The following is a 21,736-nucleotide window of genomic DNA, read 5'->3' on the forward strand; positions in this document are numbered from 1 at the left end:
ATAAGTAAAGAAGGTGGGTGTGACTGTTATGGAGCCCACCATGTCATGCTCAATTCAAGAGCCAAGTATGTACAACTTGAGAAGACAATTAGTTAAAAATGAATATCAAAGAGTCACAGCAAAAAATGGAGTTTAGACAGAACATGAATGGTAGTTATAATACATTACAGAACACAACATATCAGAACACAAATGTAATCTGTATAGGTGCAAACAGCAACAAAATATCACATGGAATTAAGAATAAAATTTATTCAAGATGGTACTGAAATTACACACAGTCAAATCACCACCACGTGGAATGAAAAAACTACACACTCTTAAAACTGAAACAAAATTAAAAGTAGAATAAATGAAACACATACACATCAGGAAAGTTCACACATACATTTCATTTAAAAGAGCAGTCAGACAACTGAATTTTAAACTTGAACTGGAGCAACAAGTTTCCTACAACATGTGTTCTGCTTACACAAGGCATGGATGAGAAAAACTTACTACATACAGAAAAATATACTCGTGACCATACTCTGAAAAATATAAGAATTTGACTACTGAACTTGAAAATGAACTAGCAGATCAAAGGTGTACATCAGTTAAAAAAGCTACACACCCTCACGCATTAACACAATCACCAGCACCAAGTTGCTCTTAAGAGCTCCAGTCCTGAGTGACGAGAGTACACTCTTCCTGCAACAAACTTCCCCCAGGTAGCTGGAAGAGACCAGAGGGGTCCTTTTCACCACCAACTTTGCCATTGTTCAATGACTACTGAAAGGGTACCACACAACCCCTGGAATATGGACATAGATATAGAACAGAACTTTGACTGCTCTTCTGCTTGCTGTAATTACGTCCTCAACGTCCTCCAATTGAATGAACTCAATATTCATGTTGAGAAGGTACATACTACTTCAAGAACAGTGATGGAGGTGAAATCTATGGTATTTGAGTCATAAATCTCCAGTTCTCTGAATGTAATAAATGTCATTTAGTGCATGGACTGAGCAAATGGACCAGCCTAGTCCATATAGCATATCCTACGGTGCTAATAAAAATTGGGAGGTAAGTAACATTCTTGATATCAGGGCACGTACGTGTTCAAGGGAATGAAAATGCAGTCTGTGAGTCTGGTGTGCTATTATGCCACTTCACTTTGAAAAGTTTGATTTTTTTTTTATTTTCTCACAGCATTTCCACACATATTCTCAGAAAACACAGGTCATAGTGACTGACATGTCACAAATATAGAGCAGATCAAATCATTCTACACTACAACCCAAACCACTTAAAACAACATCTGCAATCACTTCCTAAACACCCAGTGTGGCCAACACAGTTATTGCTAAGTAAAACTGATGGTCATTAACACAAGAGTGTATGTAGTCCAGAAGTTTCACATAAATATATCCAGTTACAACTTTTCAATTGTGAACAGTGATATCTGGACCAAAAGATTAAGTACTAATAAAGATAGCTCAGTGGCTATAAAAGTGAGACTCATTTTTTAATTATTACAAAAATGTAAAAACTATCTGCTCATCACACCAAGACAGTTACAGTCTTCATTCTATTAATATAAAATGCCCTAGGATTTAATAAGAGTGAGACTGCTTGCTCTAAGTTAAGACAATGAGCTGTAGGAGCTTACAACTGATTTTTTCAGTAGAAATAAAAAAATTCCAGCAAGGATCACACACAAGCAAAAGTGACAATTGAACCAGTTGGGCAATCCAACCATGCCTCAGAGGAATCATTGTTGTGGACATTCATTCTACAATGTCATCAGGACTTTCTGGTTTATTAGCTGATGCTGATTTAGAATCTACAGCAGCATCACATGGTAATTCGCCAGACTAGGCAGCAAGCATTCTCAATTTACTATGAAAAAATGACTAGGGACTGACTGGAATGAAACAGATGATATGCAAACATGTTTGTTAGCTGAAATTTATGGACCATACAATATTCATCAGCATTTGTCAAACATACAGAGCATTGACCAGCTCCACTAGCAAAAAAGTAGGATTAACAATATACAATCCTGCAGAAAATTATCATTTTGTATATCCCCTTCCTAAAGAAGCAGCAATCTGGTGTGCTGGAACCAGAACCATCAAAGTTTTGGAAGCAGTAAAATATGGAAGAAACTGCACAATAAGCACTGAGCTGAAGCTAACTGATTACCTAAATGTACTGAGGTACCTGAATTGAAATAGAATGAAAGCCTGTCACCCATAATTATAGATATCACTAAAGGAATCACTACAAATAAGAAAGTAGGAATTGTAACAATTTTTTGTGTACTGCCAGATACAGTAACATTTTTCATAACGACACAGTAGACAGCTCAGCAAAGGAAGTAGTGAACTTGGGGCAGTCAGAATGATAGACATCTTTACCAGGAAATGCTGGGCTTAATCAATGAAAGGTCGAGAAATGACTGACAGATTCAGCTGGACAGGCCCAAGATCTTAAAGGGAGTGCATTATGACCAGCTGCAAACTAAAATAGCATTATCTCCACAGTATACTAATTAGATTCATAAAAATGATAATGTGCATGCATTTGAATCACAGCAAATTTTCAACTCATCTGCTCTGAATAGGATTGAGGGAATCTCCTTTGTATGATTTGCGCAAATGAAGCAGGAGATGCGACATATCTACTATTTGGGTGCACCAGATACAAAGTACAAATTTTTTAAATCAAGTTTTAGTTAATGTAGAGGTTCCCCTTCCTACATCAACTGCAGTGTTGCTATCAACCCAAAAGAGTGAACTAAACAATGGAAAGTCCAGATAGGGATGACGACTAAATTGTGAAAAGGATAGATTGCTACTCACCATAAAGATGACACATTGAGTTAGAATTTCCAAAATTTCTCAGAACAATTGAAGCCAGTGACAAGTAGTCAAATCCTGAAATCCAGATTATATTAATGAACTCTGCCTTCAATGTCTGAGGAGACTGCTTAACACCTCTTTTGATAAAACCACAAAGGTGAACTATTGGGCCTGATTGGGTAGTCCTTAAGAGATATGATATTAATTCTAATGTCCAGTGATATTCCTGCTTATAGACTGCTATATAACAATTCTGATGTTATTTCAGGTAAAATATTTACAAAATTGTAGTAACTGCATTGAGTGTACAATAAAGAACTGCGTCTTATAAGTGTACTATGAAAAGGGAAAGTCTTTTCAAGAATTAACATCTGTAAACTCCTTACATTGTACTAATCTTTGTTATATAAATGTGTAATCATGTTATCAATGAAAAAAGCTACATCAGATTGATTGTCTCTTCCCCTTTTCTTCCCCTTCAGGCAGTGATGTGTTACAGATGTAAGTGCAGCCATTGTAATGTTTTACTGATGATAATTTGATCAATATGTTTAAAAGCGTATTTTATTTTGTAACATGATCACCCTGTCAGTCTTCTTGTTTTAATTATATTACGCAAATAATTCCTCACCATTTAAATTAGGCTGGAAGCGATTTGACTTATGACACAATGATCTAGCACAATAAGTGCTCAACCTTTACTTATTTTATGTTCTAAAAATCGAACATGCATCTTACCCCAAAATCTGATCAACATTTTACAAAATAATTTTCTTTGTATGAACAGTAACTTTATACCATTATTCAACGATGACCATTTTGGCCTAAGCTTAGTTTACAGTCAAACTAGAAAAACCAATTAATTTAATTTTATTCAAACTGAAAATAATCAATATTTACAATCATTTCAACCATAAATGGCAATAACTGTACCTTCCCCTTTTTTGTTTGAGGCTTTATGGCACACATGAATGGGAAATTTAGTCAGCTTATTTGAAGGGAATCACTTTAACAGCCTCAACATCATATGGTGATACATTCTTAGCCATCTCGAGAGATAAATGATGAATACTGCCAATAAGTTGTTCTAAAAACACCTGAAAGATTGTTGGTGCCCTAGCAAAACCAAACTGTAACATATTAGGTTGATAGAGCCTGTAAGGAGTATTTAATACTACAATGGTTTTGGAAGCCTCGTCTATAGAAAGTTGAAAATTAGCTACCAAATGATCACTCTGAGAAAAACACTGACCACCTGCCAATTTTGAAAATAATTCATGGGGACACAAAAGAGGGTACTGAGGTCCACATTTGACAAGTGTTTGCTACAGTTCTGAAGTCCCTAGGAAGGCATAAATTACTGCCAGGTTTGTGAACAATGCCCACCTGCAATGAAGAATCTGAGGCAAAATTTTTAACACCACTAAAGAATCTAGTTCTATTTTAACCTCATCCCACAGAATTAAAGGTACGGGATGAGCTTTGAAAAATTTTCAGAAGTGCACTGTTTTAATGTTGCATGGATGAAAAAATTAAAAGCCATTCCCTAGCCCAAAGAAAACAAGAGAGTGCAGTGGACATACAAAGAATCAGTTTCTGCCCATGGAACATTATTCTGAGTTGCTTGGAGTGAGTTTTGGATAGAAAACTCAAGGATTGTATAAGCATCCAGGCCAAAAATATTTTCCTCTGAAGGTTCTGCTACCAGTAGAGAAAATCATGAACCATGGCTGACAGTGGATGATGGCACAGTGCTTCCCTTGACTCTGTGATATCATTTATTTGCAAGAGCATGTATAACTGCTGATGGAATGACTAAATTTGACAAACATCTGTTATATGATCTTGGTGAATATACTATTGGTAGACATCATTATAATGGGAGAAAATACATCTAGCATGTATAGAAAAACAATCAGGACAACTGGGCAGTGTGCAAACATTTTTCCCAGACCAGGTGGAACAACTATTATAACATTGGATTTGATTCTTGTCTGGTTGAGTGGGAGTTGCTTCACGTCCACCTAAATTTCATGGCTGTTTGCAATTTAACCTTCAGATGCACTAGATCACATACCATTTTCTGATCAAGATGACATTTCTGATACTTCATAATACATGGACATGGAAATCTGAGCTGCCTGAGAAATCTTGAAACTGTTAGCAATATGTAAAATTTCAGCTGAATAATGATCTGACTACTGAAATGCTTGAACATGCATTTCACTGTCTGGTGCTAATCTGATTATTAATGCTTCTGAAGGTGACAGTCCAAAAGTACACAAATCTGCAATTTCTGCTTGGGCCTTGTAGATCAGCAATCCATGATGCATAACTGTCTGATTTTGCTTACGAAGTTGAATTACCTCTAATTGAGTGCTCACCACATGTATTTTTGTAGCAAATTTTTTTCCTAAAAGCAAATTAATAGTGATGAGAGACAGCACTGATGGATCAGATAAAGGGACCAATTTTTGCACAAGATGATAGAGCTGTACGTTTTTAGATGATAGAAAGTTTCACTGTTGCTAAGGGCATTTATTGTCACTTTCCTGGAAATAAGGTACTAAATGCTTTTAATGCACTTCCCAGTCTTCTTGAGGTTCACTGAATGGTTGGAAAGCTTGATTGTTTAAAGTGATTGTAGCCATCCAGGCCTGTCACCTCTGTACAAGCTCCTGTCTCTGCTCAAGTTTTTGTTTCCAGAAAAACTCCTTGTCCATCATTGTGGAAACACTCAGCAAAAAGGCCTGACAAGTGTTACTCAAGAACATGGTGGGCTGCAGTTCCAGTCCCATCCTTGTTGCCATTATTGTAAGTCTGCTTCTTCAGCAATATGTGTTTCACTACATATAAATTATTTACAAATACATAACAGAAATGGAAAGCTTTTGGAGGTGGATGGCTTTTGTTGAATGACTCACATGTTAGTGCAGGAAAACACTGTTTGTATTTTCAGTTGGGAAGCACTTATATACAAACCACACTCTTGGTGCCATCCTATGCCATCAGCTCATTCACTCAAAACACAACAGTCAGTTGAACAACGAGTGAAGACAGCTTTGTGTTAGGCAGGTGGGAAGCCCATGTACTACCCAAACACTGATAGTAGGTAATAACAAAGTTCAGTGCACAGTTCAGGACAAAATCATGGTATAAGGTCATCATCAATAGGTACACTAGAGAGCTTGCTGTAAATATTGACTGGTCATGAAAAATGAGGCCATGGCAGTCCACAGCAGCACTTACCATTTGCTGCAGGTGTTTTGCCTTGTGAGCTGGTGCTACTGGATGTATCCTCCCACACAGCACCTAGCAACGACTTATTCATAATTGTATCAACTGACTCATAGAGTCTGTTGGGATTACAAGGGTCACGTAGCTGATTGAAAGCACACTTTAAAGAGCACAATGTAATGGCTGATTCCACCCCTTAATGTATGCCTTGACTAGTTCCACATCCTAATGACTCTCCTTCATGAAACATGATCTGTGAAGCTTTCATTCATTCATTCATCATGTTTGGTAGTTCTCATCATGTAGAACCATCAGCTGTGACAACCTATGTCAATAAATAATTTCTGAATAACTGTTATAATATCAATAATTTCATGTGGCCCAATGATGGAAGCACGTCTTTCAACTGGATGGCACTTAAGTGACTTGTGAGTCCCTCTCTTTCCCAGTTACTCAGCCTGGGAAAGGGGACTTACAATTTAACATTGAATCAGCACTACATGTCATTCCTGGCAGCTTCTCATATCATTGAAAGAAAGACTGAAAATTTTGATTATCCAGCTGAGATTTGATCCTGTGATCTCTCAGTTTCCAGGCTCACACACTACCTCTCAACTACCATGCCCAGCTAACTGCTATAAATTATCTGTGTTTATTAATTACCATTCCTGATTTGCTATTCACTCATTTCCATAAAGACAAGAGGTTTAGCATGATGCAATTGCATAGTTTCACTCACCCAGTGCACTACAATAACATTACTCGTACCTGCTCTTACTTATGTGTGGACTTCACTACCTCTCCTGAAGATCCTTTTTCAAATGAGCCCAGAGTCATAGTTGCAAAGTTGAATCACTTCACTGATGGCATCATTTATCATAGGGCCATATTTTTTCAAAGAGACAGGTGCTTCTGGTCCTGTTACCTGTACCATCACTGGTAAGTGCTATGAGTGTCTTTTGTGCAACCACGTCATTCCGCTTTCCAACAGTGTGGATGTGTACATGGGATCATATTTATACAAGATGGTGCATCTCCACACACTGCAAATCCAATTAAACAGTTGCTGAAGCACCATTTTGGAAATGCTAGAATTATTAGCCACCATTTCCCTAGAGCCTGGCCATCCCAATCACCTGATCTTAATCTGTGTGTCTTCTGGCCGTGGGGCTATCTGAAAGATGTTGTGTTCAGTGTTCTGACTGCAAACCTAGCTGCATTGAAGGCACACATTGTCCAACTTAATCTGAACGTAATCCCAGAAACACTTCGATCAATTGTGGAATGTGCTGTTTCTTGATTTCATCTTGTTGAAGAAAATGGTGGACAGCATATTGAACATGTTTTGTGCAAGTCACATGGAAATTAATAATCCAATTTGATTTTGATTGATGCTTTTTATGCCTCAGGACAATTAAAAACCAATTTTTACCATCTGATGTGATATGACCTTGCCCTTCTGGATAGGCTTATGTAACAGTATCACATCTGTACACCCATTCGCAGTGAGTAATATGGTTTGTTTAATGTCAAACAAACATCATTGACATTGTAGCATGATTCATTTGTCATTTGTAGTCGACCACTATGAAATTATGATGCTTACAGCACCATCTGTTGATACATGTTGTAACTATTGATTTTTCTTCTGTCATAAATTTTCCCCCTTCTCCATTAGTATCCGTTGCAATCTGACATCATTCTGACCAGTGGTGTCATTTCTACAGCAGTTTGAAAGTTTAACTTTAATTATAATCACCCTGTAGATCATGTGAGAACTTATAGAAGGCAAGATATATTTACAATATTATTATAATTAATAGAGATACACTGAAACTTAAATTAAGTTCAGGAGTGATCTTGTTAAGGTTCCATAAAAAAAAAAAAAAAAAATACAAGATTGCACACTGAACACTAGGCAATAGGCAAATCTATATGGAAGGCATTTTTTGTCTTGAACTGTGGTTTTGTAACTTACAATTCAACTGAATCAAAATTATATTATTAACCAAAAATACTAGTATGGAGTAAATATACTCCAAAGGTCCCTGTAAGATTAATTATTTAGATTCTTTCATTTTTCATGGCTAATCTGCATGAAAAACTGTAATGATGCAGAACAAGTAATATATATTTAAAAACAAAGATGATGTGACTTACCATACGAAAGCGCTGGCAGGTCGATAGAAGCACAAACACACACATACATACACACAAAATTCAAGCTTTCGCAACAGACTGTTGCCTCATCAGGAAAGAGGGAAGGAGAGGGGAAGACGAAAGAAAGTGGGTTTTAAGGGAGAGGGAACGGAGTCATTCCAATCCCGGGAGCGGAAAGACTTACCTTAGGGGGAAAAAAGGACGGGTATACACTCGCACACACACACATATCCATCCACACATATACAGACACAAGCAGACATATTTAAAGACAAAGAGTTTGGGCAGAGATGTCAGTCGAGGCGGAAGTGCAGAGGCAAAGATGATGTTGAATGACAGGTAAGGTGTGAGTGGCAGCAACTTGAAATTAGTGGAGATTGAGGCCTGGTGGGTAATGGGAAGAGAGGATATATTGAAGAGCAAGTTCCCATCTCCGGAGTTTGGATAGGTTGGTGTTGGTGGGAAGTATCCAGATAACCCGGACGGTGTAACACTGTGCCAAGATGTGCTGGCCGTGCACCAAGGCATGTTTAGCCACAGGGTGATCCTCATTACCAACAAACACTGTCTGCCTGTCTCCATTCATGCGAATGGACAGTTTGTTGCAGGTCATTCCCACATAGAATGCATCACAGTGTAGGCAGGTCAGTTGATAAATCACGTGGGTGCTTTCACATGTGGCTCTGCCTTTGATCGTGTACACCTTCCGGGTTACAGGACTGGAGTAGGTGGTGGTAGGAGGGTGCATGGGACAGGTTTTACACCGGGGGCAGTTACAAGGATAGGAGCCAGAGGGTAGGGACGGTGGTTTGGGGATTTCATAGGGATGAACTAACAGGTTACGAAGGATAGGAGGATGGCGGAAAGACACTCTTGGTAGAGTGGGGAGGATTTCATGATGGATGGATCTCATTTCAGGGCAGGATTTGAGGAAGTCGTATCCCAGCTGGAGAGCCACATTCAGAGTCTGGTCCAGTCCTGGAAAGTATCTTGTCACAAGTGGGGTGCTTTTGTGGTTCTTCTGTGGGGGATTCTGAGTTTGAGGGGATGAGGAAGTGGCTCTGGTTATTTGCTTCTGTACCAGGTCAGAAGGGTAGTTGCGGGATGCGAAAGCTGTTGTCAGGTTGTTGGTGTAATGGTTCAGGGATTCCGGACTGGAGCAGATTCGTTTGCCACGAAGACCTAGGCTGTAGGGAAGGGACCGTTTAATGTGGAATGGGTGGCAGCTGTCATAATGGAGGTACTGTTGCTTGTTGGTGGGTTTGATGTGGACGGACGTGTGAAGCTGGCCATTGGACAGGTGGAGGTCAACGTCAAGGAAAGTGGCATGGAATTTGGAGTAGGACCAGGTGAATCTTATGGAACCAAAGGAGTTGAGGTTGGAGAGGAAATTCTGGAGTTCTTCTTCACTGTGAGTCCAGCTCATGAAGATGTCATCAATAAATCTGTACCAAACTTAGGGTTGGCGGGCCTGGGTAACCAAGAAGGCTTCCTCTAAGCGACCCATGAGTAGGTTGGCATACGAGGGGGCCATCCTGGTACCCATGGCTGTTCCCTTTAATTGTTGGTATGTCTGGCCTTCAAAAGTGAAGAAGTTGTGGGTCAGGTTGAAGCTGGCTAAGGTGATGAGGAAAGAGGTTTTAGGTGGGGTGGCAGGTGATCGGCATGAAAGAAAATGCTCCATCGCAGCGAGGCCCTGGATGTGCAGAATATTTGTGTATAAGGAAGTGGCATCAATGGTTACAAGGATGGATTCCGGGGGTAACACATTGGGTAAGGATTCCAGGCGTTCGAGAAAGTGGTCGGTGTCTTTGATGAAGGATGGGAGACTGCATGTAATGGGTTGAAGGTGTTGATCTACGTAGGCAGAGATACATTCTGTGGGGGCTTGGTAATCAGCTACAATGGGGCGGCCGGGATGATTGGGTTTGTGGATTTTAGGAAGAAGGTAGAAGGTAGGGATGCGGGGTGTCAGTGGGGTGAGGAGATTGATAGGTGAAAGGTTTTGCAGGGGGCCTAAGGTTCTGAGGATTCCTTGAAGCTCCGCCTGGACATCGGGAATGGGGTTACCTTGGCAAACTTTGTATGTGGTGTTGTCTGAAAGCTGACGCAGTCCCTCAGCCACATACTCCCGACGATCAAGTACCACGGTCGTGGAACCCTTGTCCGCCGGAAGAATGACGATGGATCGGTCAGCCTTCAGATCACGGATAGCCTGGGCTTCAGCAGTTGTGATGTTGGGAGTAGGATTAAGGTTTTTTAAGAAGGATTGAGATGCAAGGCTGGAAGTCAGAAATTCCTGGAAGGTTTGGAGAGGGTGATTTTGAGGAAGAGGAGGTGTGTCCCGCTGCGACGGAGGACGGAATTGTTCCAGGCAGGGTTCAATTTGGATGGTGTCTTGGGGAGTTGGATCATTTGGAGTAGGATTAGGATCATTTTTCTTCGTGGCAATGTGATATTTCCAGCAGAGAGTACGAGTGTAGGACAGTAAATCTTTGACGAGGGCTGTTTGGTTGAATCTGGGAGTGGGGCTAAAGATGAGGCCTTTGGATAGGTCAGAGGTTTCGGATTGGGAGAGAGGTTTGGAGGAAAGGTTAACTACTGAATTAGGGTGGTGTAGTTCCAGATTGTGTTGATTGGAATTTTGAGGATTTGGAGGGAGTGGAGCTGGAAGTGGGAGGTTGAGTAGATGGGAGAGACTGGGTTTGTGTGCGATGAGAGGAGGTTGAGGTTTGCTGGAAAGGTTGTGAAGGGTGAGTGAGTTGCCTTTCCGGAGGTGGGAAACCAGGAGATTGGATAGTTTTTTGAGGTGGAGGGTGGCATGCTGTTCTAATTTACGGTTGGCCTGTAGGAGGATGCTCTGAACTGCCGGTGTGGATGTGGGAGAGGAAAGATTAAGGACTTTTATTAAGGATAGGAGTTGACGGGTGTGTTCATTGGCTGAGTTGATGTGTAGGTGAAGGATTAGGTGGGTGAGGGCAATGGATTGTTCTGTTTGGAACTGGTATAGGGACTGATGGAAAGAAGGGTTGCAGCCAGAGATGGGAACTTTAAGTGTGAGGCCTTTGGGGGTAATGCCAAATGTCAGACAAGCCTGAGAAAATAGAATATGGGAGCGTAATCTGGCTAGGGCAAAGGCATGTTTGCGGAGGGAATGTAAATAAAACTTAATGGGGTCGTTGTGGGGGTGTTGTGAGGGTGACATGGTATTAGAAGGTGGGAAGTGTAACATGAGGCTGAAATGAAAATGAAAATAAAAATATATGGGGAGGGATAAAGGTGGACTGAAAAGTAACTGGAGATCTGGTGGGAAAAAAGGCGAAAAGGTGTTGGTTACAGCTGGGCTATGTTGGACATGGGTTGGTAGACAACGATGTGCACAAAGGTTAGGTGGTTGTGTTGCCGCCAAAACACGTTAGAGGACGGAGAAATTCGGGAAAATTTCGAAAAGACTGCGTGTAATATATTAAAAGGAGTGGTTTTGTGGTGGCAGATTATGAAAATGAGGGTAACAATTCTCTGACGAAGAAATAATGACGTTAAAACCTGTGGGAAGCGGCTAAAAATTATCAGTGATGTGGGAAAAACGGAAATGGAAATAAAGCGAAAGTTATTAGAACTAGCCGAAATAGTTGTTTAAAAGGTGGAAGGAACTGTTTGTGAACTAGAAATGGTGGAATTTATAGCGGCAGTAGTGTTGAAAGTGGCAAAAAAAATTTTTTTGGTTATGGTTTGGAAGTGGGTTACGTATTATTGAGTATATATAGGCGGGATAAAATTGTACAGCAGATTACGGTGAAAAGGAGAAGGTAAATACAAAGTGAAACTACTGGCAAAAACAGAAGGAGAAAATAAGACGACAGAAAAAATTTAGAAATGCAACAGTGACAATAACAAACGTAATTGTTGGGTTCAAATTATTGATATCAATATAATAGAGGGAAACATTCCACACGGGAAAAATATATTTAAAAACAAAGATGATGTGACTTACCATACGAAAGCGCTGGCAGGTCGATAGAAACACAAACGGACACATATATACACACAAAATTCAAGCTTTCGCTGTTGCCTCATCAGGAAAGAGGGAAGGAGAGGGAAAGACGAAAGGAAGTGGGTTTTAAGGGAGAGGGTAAGGAATCATTCCAACCCCGGGAGCGGAAAGACTTACCTTAGGGGGAAAAAAGGACTGGTATACACTCGCACACACACACATATCCATCCACACATATACAGACACAAGCAGACATGTTTAAAGACAAAGAGTTTGGGCAGAGATGTCAGTCGAGGCAGGTGAGGTGTGAGTGGCGGCAACTTGAAATTAGCGGAGATTGAGGCCTGGTGGGTAACGGGAAGAGAGGATATATTGAAGAGCAAGTTGCCATCTCGGGAGTTCGGATAGATTGGTGTTGGTGGGAAGTATCCAGATAACCCGGACGCGGACGGTGTAACACTGTGCCAAGATGTGCTGGCTGTGCACCAAGGCATGTTTAGCCATAGGGTGATCCTCATTACCAACAAACGCTGTCTGCCTGTGTCCATTCATGTGAATGGACAGTTTGTTGCTGGTCATTCCCACATAGAATGCATCACAGTGTAGGCAGGTCAGTTGGTAAATCACGTGGGTGCTTTCACATGTGGCTCTGCCTTTGATCGTGTACACCTTCCGGGTTACAGGACTGGAGTAGGTGGTGGTAGGAGGGTGCATGGGACAGGTTTTACACCGGGGCAGTTACAAGGATAGGAGCCAGAGGGTAGGGACGGTGATTTGGGGATTTCATCGGGATGAACTAACAGGTTACGAAGGATAGGAGGACGGCGGAAAGACACTCTTGGTAGAGTGGGGAGGATTTCATGATGGATGGATCTCATTTCAGGGCAGGATTTGAGGAAGTCGTATCCTAGCTGGAGAGCCACATTCAGAGTCTGGCCCAGTCCCGGAAAATATCCTGTCACAAGTGGGGCGCTTTTGTGGTTCTTCTGTGGGGGATTCTGGGTTTGAGGGGATGAGGAAGCGTCTCTGGTTATTTGCTTCTGTACCAGGTCGGAAGGGTAGTTGCGGGATGCGAAAGCTGTTGTCAGGTTGTTGGTGTAATGGTTCAGGGATTCCGGACTGGAGCAGATTCATTTGCCACGAAGACCTAGGCTGTAGGGAAGTGACCGTTTGATGTGGAATGGGTGGCAGCTGTCATAATGGAGGAACTGTTGCTTGTTGGTGGGATTGATGTGGACGGACGTGTGAAGCCACTTCCTCATCCCCTCAAACCCAGAATCCCCCACAGAAAAACCACAAAAGTGCCCCACTTGTGACAGGATACTTTCCGGGACTGTACCAGACTCTGAATGTGGCTCTCCAGCAGGGATACGACTTCCTCAAATCCTGCCCTGAAATGAGATCCATCCATCATGAAATCCTCCCCACTCTACCAAGAGTGTCTTTCCGCCGTCCTCCTAACCTTCGTAACCTGTTAGTTCATCCCTATTAAATCCCCAAACCATCCTCCCTACCCTCTGGCTCCTATCCTTGTAACCGCCCCCAGTGTAAAACCTGTCCCATGCACCCTCCTACCACCACCTACTCCAGTCCTGTAACCCGGAAGGTGTACACGATCAAAGGCAGAGCCACATGTGAAAGCACCCACGTGATTTAGCAACTGACCTGCCTACACTGTGATGTATTCTGTGTGGGAATGACCAGCAACAAACTGTCCATTCGCATGAATGGACACAGGCAGAGAGTGTTTGTTGGTAATGAGGATCTGGATACTTCGCACCAACACCAACCTATCCGAACTCCGGAGATGGGAACTTGCTCTTCAATATATCCTCTCTTCCCATAGCCCACCAGGCCTCAATCTCCGCTAATTTCAAGTTGCCGCCACTCACACCTCGCCTGTCATTCAACATCATCTTTGCCTCTGCACTTCCGCCTCGACTGACATCTCTGCCCAAACTCTTTGTCTTTAAATATGTCTGCTTGTGTCTGTATATGTGTGGATGGATATGTGTGTGTGTGCGAGTGTATACCTGTCCCTTTTTCCCCCTAAGGTAAGTCTTTCCGCTCCCGGGATTGGAATGACTCCTTACCCTCTCCCTTAAAACCCACTTCCTTTCGTCTTTCCCTCTCCTTCCCTCTTTCCTGATGAAGCAACAGGCTGTTGCGAAAGCTTGAATTTTGTGTGTATGTATGTGTCTGTTTGTGTTTCCATCGACCTGCCAGCGCTTTCGTATGGTAAGTCACATCATCTTTGTTTTTAAATATATTTTTCCCACGTGGAATGTTTCCCTCTGTTATATAGAACAAGTAATTTTATATTCACATTGCAAATTCACTTGTAAGTAAGACCACAGCTGGACATTTATGAGTTTTATATATATCCATTTTCAGTTTGGTTTGCTGTCTATGAGACGTTTTATATCAATGGATAAGAAATCAAAACTTTCACTGCTCCATTGTACACCACTTTTCGTGCTAAATCCAACCTTTATGTGGAATAATGAATGTCTTTTTCCTTCTAGTGTTGTAATTTATGTAGATCATTGTTCCTCTTGATCTACAGTGGATTATTTATAATGAATTTCATGAGGGAATAAATATAGTATGAAACAATAGTCAGACTGCCCAACTCCTGGTTAGACATGACGTTACCGATTGGTTGGCGATACGAATGTGATTCACACAGTCAAATGCCTTAGATAAATCATAAAAAAATACCAACCAATGTTATTTTATTATTTAATGCTTGTAAAATTTGGCGTGTGAACATATAAATGGCATTCTTAGTAGAAGAACTCTTCTGAAATTCAAACTGTGTTTTGCTGAGGATATTGTTGCTCTTCAAGTGAGATACTACTCGAGAATACATCACCTTCTCAAAAATTTTGAAAAATTATGTCAACAGTCAAACAGGTTGGTAGGTGTTGACATCTCTGCTATCACCTATCGTAATGAGTGATTTAACAACAGAATATTTCAGTCTTGCTGGAAAAATACTTTGAGTTAATGATGCATTATATATTTCAGATAAGACAGGGCTTATTATATGGAAACAAATCCTTGGCACTCTTTTCGAAAACCAGATGAGTTTTTATGTTTGATAGAATATATAATTTTCTTAATTTCAGATGGAGAAGTTGGTGATACATTCATATGATTGAATTTTATGAGAGATGCTTATTTAACATACTGCTGTGATTTTTCTCTTGAAATACTTGTCCCTATTCTTTCTCATGTGTTTGAGACATGATTATTAAATATATTTGCTATCTCTGACTCATCATTTATATCCTTTCCATTTAATTCATCAGCAATTTATCCTGTTTTGTGGCTGGTCGTCAAGTCTCTTATTTCACTATGTTCCATATAAACTTAAATCTGTCGTCGGAATTACCAATTTCTGGCATAATGTACATGTTTCTTGATGTTTTAATAACTTTTTTTTTATAATTCTGAGTAGTTGCTTTAGTGTGCAACTACTTGTTCTTGCCAACAGGCATATTTCCCTTTTCCTTTCACAAGATATTTCAATACCTCTAATGAACCATGGTTTTATTCACTGCTGTTGTAATGTCCTTTGTGGTTAGCTTATGCAGAAAGTTATTTGCAAACAATGATATGAATTTATTATAGAACAGATTAGACTTTAAGTTAGCATTTGGTTTGTTATAAATTTCATCCCAAGTTGTCTCTTGTAAACTGTTCTTAAAACAAAATCAAACAATGGAAACTCCAGGTTAGAATATCAGCAACATAAGGAAAAGATAGATTGCTAGTCTTTGTACAAATGATATATTGACTTGCAGACAGGCACAATGAAAAAAGACTTACACATTATCTGTTGGCCAAAGCCTTCTTCACAAAACCAATAGCTCAGACCAGATCAGACTGGACTGTTTTTAAAAACATTTGTCCTGGAGACATTACTTATTCTAACTGATTTCACTGAGTAGTCTCCATATTGTAAGGGACTATATTATTTGTCCTAACTAACTGTGCATCACAATCAGAAGGAGCAAATGTTATTGTAGATATTTTCTTGCTTTGAGCTTTGCCAAAGAAAACATTATCATTTAGGGCCCTACTAACTCTATCCACCCATGTTGGAAAGCTAATTATTGAGCTCAAATCGAAGGATCCAAATAAGTTTTATGGGTCACTTTTCCTGTCAGAATTTTTTAGAAAATTTACATTGAAGTCACCAAAGACTATTAACTGTTTGCTGCTCTCTGACTGTAAGGAATCCCGATTCCTCATTAAAAATTTAAATATTTCCTGTTGGGATCTATGTACATTTACAATTAAAAGTTAATTATTTTTCAGTATTAATTCACAAGTACCCACTTCTTTATTCTGATCACTGCAGAATCTACCTGTGTTAATGTTTTTGTACTTGCATTCTGCTTTAATATACGCTACAACTCAACCTTTTCCCATATTAGTTCTGCATGAGTTAGTAACTATATTGTAATCTTTTGTATGTAATTTAATGTACAATTGGAATGAAAAGTACATCTGATCTAACATATCTCATGCTTCGGTTATGTGATGCCCAGATAGGCACAGGAAGTCTTTTCAGAGCTCTCTGAATTTTCCACAGAGATGGGAAGCTCTTCAACCTTGTTACCCAGTCCTCTAATATTCTCATGAAATAAGCTGACCTTATTTTCTGTGCATTATTAAGCATTTTATGATTATTTCATTGACAGAGATTTCCAATTGCTTACTTTTTCTGAATGAGTGAGATGTGAAACAATACAGAGGCAATGTATGCCAACTAATCCAGCAGCTTTGTTTATATTGGGTCAGTATTGATATAAATTCTTGAAAAGTATAGCAAAACACAGAGCATGCCACAGTACAACCAGTCACAGGCTTCTCCCATCAGCAGCATTTACCAATTATAGCATCGTCTCTTGCCATATGCTGCGTGGTGTGTGTGTGTGTGTGTGTGTGTGTGTGTGTGCGTGTGTGTGTGTGTTTGTTTGGCTGGTGGGAGGGAGATAATATACCTGGTTTAAGTGATGCCACTTTGAAAAAAAAAATGTTCAAATGTGTGTGAATTCCTAAGGGACCAAACTCTTGCGGTCATCAGTCCCTAAACTTACGCACTGCTTAAACTAACTTATGCCTGAGGGAGAATTAGAACCTCCAGTGGGAGGGGTGACACAACTAGTGACATGGCACCTCTAACACTGTGGCCACTCCGCATGATGCCACTTTGACTATCCCCATACAGCCACCTATTACATTTACATACAGTAGTATTTTACTGGCCAATGGCCTTGCCGCAGTGGTAACACAAGTTCTCATCGGATCACCAATGTTAAGCATTGTCAGGCTGGGCTAGCACTTTGATGGGTGACCATCTGCCAAGCACTGTTGGCAAGTGGGGTGCATTCAGCTCTTGTGAGGCAAACTGAGAAGCTACTTGATTGAGAAGAAACGGCTCCGATCTCAGAAACTGACAAATGGCCGGGAGAGCAGTGTGCTGACCACATGCCCCTCCATATCCACATCCAGTGATGCCTGTGGGCTGAGGACGACATGGCAGCCAGACGATGCCGTTGGGCCCTCATGGCCTGTTCGGGAGGAGTTTCGTTTAGAGTTTAGCTAGTATTTTTCTAACTATTCTGTTATGTATTTCATTACTTGTCATTTACAAAAAATGAAGGTATAAATAAATGACAGAAATATGACACCAGTAGAAATATACACAAATTTATTCACCAAAAATAAAAAATAAAAGAGTATCATACAAATCATCTACATATGATGTGCACAATGCCTCTTGGCAGTTAGGTAACACATATTTAACTGGTTGCACATCACATTTAATACTGGTTCAGTCTTTTGACAATATTATGAAAAGGATAAATTGCTACTCAGTAAAAGGTAACACACTGAGTTGCAGACAGGCACAACAAAAAGACTTTCTGCAGAACAGAAAAGAAAACTGAGCTACCTAAGTACAACTCATGACCCATTCTCACAATTTCACTTTTGCCAGAATCTCGTCTAGTACTTTCTAAACTTCACAGAAGTTCTCCTGCAGAACTTGTGGAATCAGCAAGTTTCATATCAGAGCAAATTCCACTGCAGAGTAAATGATAATGCTTTCTCCACTGGACTGTTATTTTTAATTCCTTTTGGATACTAAAACAATTTTGGTTCTGAAGTCATTTTTATTTTTTTTTCTATAAATTGTGACTTGGTACATAGTCTATAGAGCCAGAATTACATGGTGTCTCAGAGGAAATAAGAAAATCAAATGGAGAAAGCTCTAACACTGGGACATAACTACATGACTTTGAGTTCTAATAATAGGAAAATGGTCAACACATGTTTTTGAGTTCTAATAATAGGAAAATGGTCAACACATGTTTCATTTTATTCAGTTAATGGTAGGATTTTCTCATCTGTTCATTCCTTACAATGGAGGTGTGATGTTCATATGCACTTTCCACTACAGTTTTCCTCTATAGCAGTTGTGCTGTACATATAAATAAAAAAAAAAACAGATAACATAACAGGTGAAGACTGAACTACAAAGAGTCTGAAAAAGAAGTCTGCTATTAATGTTGTAATATTTTTCATACATCCAGTAACATAGACTATTGGTAGCCACAGGGAGGAAGGGAGAGATGAGAAGAACTGTTTTCCTGCTTCACACCACAACACTTGCAGGCAATATTCTGAGCTGCCTACTGGTACTGTAGATGTGAGTTGTCATTGGTGGTAGGTCATGGCAAAGTCTAACTTCTCACATTAGTTGGTGATACAGAGTCCACAAATTCGTTAAGCCAGTCATAGCAGGTGGTGTGGCACAAGCTGTACTGTTTCTTCCAAACTTCTGTTATGGTCCAGAATGAGATTTTCACTCTACACCGGAGTGTGCGCTGATATGAAACTTCCTGGCAGATTAAAACCGTGTGCCTGACGGAGACTCGAACTCGGGACCTTTGTCTTCGCGGGCAAGTGCTCTACCAACTGATCTACCGAAGCACGACTCACGCCCGGTACTCACAGCTTTACTTCTGCCAGTATCTCGTCTTCTACCTTCCAAACTTTACAGAAGCTCTCCTGCAAAGGCAAAGGTCCTGAGTTTGAGTCTCCGTTGGGCACATGGTTTTAACCTGCCAGGAAGTTTCTGTTATGGTAGTTAGTCCACTGAAACATATAATGCAGCTCTCATTCTGAGCTTGTTTTAGAACTCTCTCACTTCTCATAGTTGCACACATATATTTCAAATAATATTTCTATGTTCTATTCTATATTTCTATATTCAATTTTCTTTATTCAGGTATTGGAGACTATTCATCATACCACCAAGTCATTCTAGATTTTTGGATCTGAACAGCTGCTTTTTGCAAATGTATGGATTCTCTGGTGGTGAGCCCAATACTTCTAAGGCATAGTTAATATAAAACTGATCAAGGGTGTAAGGAATCTGTTTCAAGCAGACAGCTTGAGCCATTTCCCAGTATGTGCTTCTTGAATCAGTATCGTTCAGGATCACATCTTTCTGAAGCAAGAGTGCAATCTGAATTTCATCATAGTATCATTTTAACTGACGGAGTAGAAGTAAAATTAAAACATGACAATGAGACAAGCCATTATGACTGATGACCATCACAATAATGAATGCTGCCTGGTGGCTTTGTGGGCACATGACACATTAAGAAAAGTATGTAAGTGGAGCAGAGATGAATGGAGAGTCATTCTAGTGACTATACACATCACAGATGGCTAAACCAATGACACAAGTGACTTTGAAAGGGCAGATTGCTGTGGCTCAGCAACTGGGAATGAAAATTTTGGAAATGGTGAAACTGTTTTTCTGTTCACCTGATGTTGTCATGAGCAGTTGTGGGAAGTGGTTGAAGGATAGTGAAGCCACAAAAGCGTTTGACGTCTGTGTCTTGTCGCAGTACGTGAAGGTCGGAGGCTTGATTACTCTGCAGCAGCTGTGGTAGACCTAATGACAGAGTACAGTGCTGGTGCAGGCACAAGTGCTTTGGAGCACATCATTCAGTGCACCTTGTTGACTGTGGTACTCTGCAACAGACAGACAACCCTTATGTGTTTCTATGCTGATCCAATGAAATTGTCAATTACTGTTGCACTGGGCATGGGATCATTGACATTGGACTATGGATCAGTGGAAACATGTGGCCTGGTCAGATGAAGCACATATCTTGTTATACAGGGTCAATGCTCATGTCTGGATATGCCGTCATACATGCGAAAGACTGCCCAAAAGTGCACTGAACCAGAGACACAGTATAATGAGGCAGTATTATGACAAGGTAAACATTCACCTAGGCTTGCATTGACCTGTGGCAGTAATTGGAGGTACCAAAACATCTGTGGACTACCCAAACTTCATTGTGGAATACCTACATATCTTCATGCTTGATGTCTTCCCTGATGGTGATAGCATATTCCAGTAGGATAATTATCCATTCACAAGGCCAGAACCATGCTACATAGCTCTGAAGAGCATAATAGTGAACTCTCGTTGATTCCTTAACCACCAAATTTACCTACCAGGTGCTGTCTCTTTGCCCACAAACAACTGGTCTGTAATTTACAGGAACTACTTGACCTTTGCATACATGTTTGGTGCCATGTATCTCTGGAGACCTATCACTGACTTGAATCCATACTGCTTACAGTCACTGCTATACTGAGTTCCAAAAGTGGACCAGTGTGCTATAATGCAGGCAGTCATAGTGTTTTGGCTTGTCAGTTACCTGGCGAAACAGAAGTGCTTGTGAAAGAGCGTTGGGGAAGTGGGTGCTAAGATTATAAAAAAAAAAAAAACATATTAGGTCTTTATCTGAGTGTTATCAGCTCAGATTTTGATGTTGCACTCTTTTTATGCTTTCCCACGAGTCAGCAGTTGAGTGCTAATTCATCCTGCTGGTCGTTGCACACACTTGATGTCTCCTGTTGATGGGAGCTGTAATATTAACCATACAATTGTTTTGTGTATAATTTCTTTTGTAGGTTAACCAGAGGCTACCAATATAGTGACTTAGCAAGGTGGCACAGTGGTTAGCACACGGGACTCACATCTGGGAGGATGATGGTTCAAACCCGCGTCTGGCCATCCTGATTTAGGTTTCTCGGGGTTTTCCTAAATCACTTCAGGCAAATGCTGGGATGGTTCCTTTGAAAGGGCAAGGGTGACTTCCATTCCCATCCTTCCCTAATCTGATGGGACCGATGTTCTCACTCTTTGGTCCCCTCCCCCAAATCAACCAACCATTGTAGATAACTGCATCTTCTGTAAAAAATCTGAGATTGCTACTACCATTATCTGCTGAATCATTCATCTGTAACAAACTAACTCTGCAGTTGCTACATTTTCTGAGAAAACACAGGAATATTATTTTGTGACTATGGATGATTCTCCATTTGGCATAACTAGGTACATTCAATGTTTCTGAAAGCTCTTCTTGCAGTCTAAAATTTGGCAAGGTGCCACTGC

The sequence above is a fragment of the Schistocerca piceifrons genome, chromosome 3 (assembly GCF_021461385.2).
Source record: "Schistocerca piceifrons isolate TAMUIC-IGC-003096 chromosome 3, iqSchPice1.1, whole genome shotgun sequence".
Taxonomy (NCBI): domain Eukaryota; kingdom Metazoa; phylum Arthropoda; class Insecta; order Orthoptera; family Acrididae; genus Schistocerca; species Schistocerca piceifrons.